Source organism: Galeopterus variegatus, unplaced genomic scaffold, assembly GCF_000696425.1.
Source record: "Galeopterus variegatus unplaced genomic scaffold, G_variegatus-3.0.2 Scaffold12194, whole genome shotgun sequence".
NCBI classification, from domain to species: Eukaryota; Metazoa; Chordata; class Mammalia; order Dermoptera; family Cynocephalidae; genus Galeopterus; species Galeopterus variegatus.
The window spans coordinates 1,759-2,872 of record NW_007738305.1 but is presented as its reverse complement, the minus strand read 5'-3'; positions in this window follow the sequence as shown (position 1 = coordinate 2,872).

Below are 1,114 nucleotides of genomic sequence, written 5' to 3'. Positions count from 1 at the left end.
ATTTCACTTACAGAATTTTCTCCAAGCTCATCCATGTTGCTGCAAATGGCAGAATTTCATTATTATGGCTGAGTAGTATTTCATATTGTGTGCAAGCTCATCCATGTTGCTGCAAATGGCAGAATTTCATTCTTTATTATGGCTGAGTAGTATTTCATATTGTGTGTGTGTGTGTGTGTGTGTGTGTGTGTATTTACCACATTTTCTTTATCCAGTTATCTGTTGATGAACATTTAGGTTGATTAAAAATCCTGGCTATTGTGAATAGAGCCACGATAAACATGGGAGTGCAGGTTTCCCTTCAACATGTTGATTTCCTTTCCTTTGGATATATACCCAGTAGTGGGATTGCTGGATCATATGATAGTTGTATCTGTAGGTTTTTTTTAAAGAATCTCCATGCTGTTTTCCATAACGGCTGTACTAATTTACATTCCCACCAGCAATATATAAGAATTCTCTTTTCTCCACATCCTCACCAGCATTTGTTTATTTTTTGTCTTTTTGATAATAGCCATTCTAACTGGGGTGAGATGATATTGCATTGTGATTTTGATTTGCATTTTTCTGATAATTTGTGATTCTGATTGTTTTTTCATTTAACTGAAGGCTTTTGTATGTTTTCTTTGGAGAAATATCTATTCAGCTTATTTGCTCATTTTTTGATTGGATTATTTGTTTTTTTTACTATTGAGTTGTTTGAGTTCCTTTTATATTCTGGATATTTATCTCTTGTTGGATGCATAGTTTGCAAATATTTTTTCCCATCCCGCAGGTTGTCTCTTTGCTCTGTTGATTGTTTCCTTTGCTGTGCTTTTAAGTTTTATATAATCCCATTTGTTTGTTTTTGCATTTGTTGCCTGTGCTTTTGAGGTCTTATTTAAATTTTTTGTGCAATTCTATGTCCTGAAGTGTTTCTCTGTGCTTTCTTTTGGAAGTTTTACAGTTTAAGGTTTTACATTTAAGTGTGTAATCCATTCTGAGTTGATTTTAGTATACAGCGAGATATAGGGATGGTCTGGTTTCATTCTTTTTTGTTTTGTTTTGTTTTTGTTTTTATTTTTTTTCATTAAATTTTTATTTTGTCAATATACAATGTATATGATTATTATGG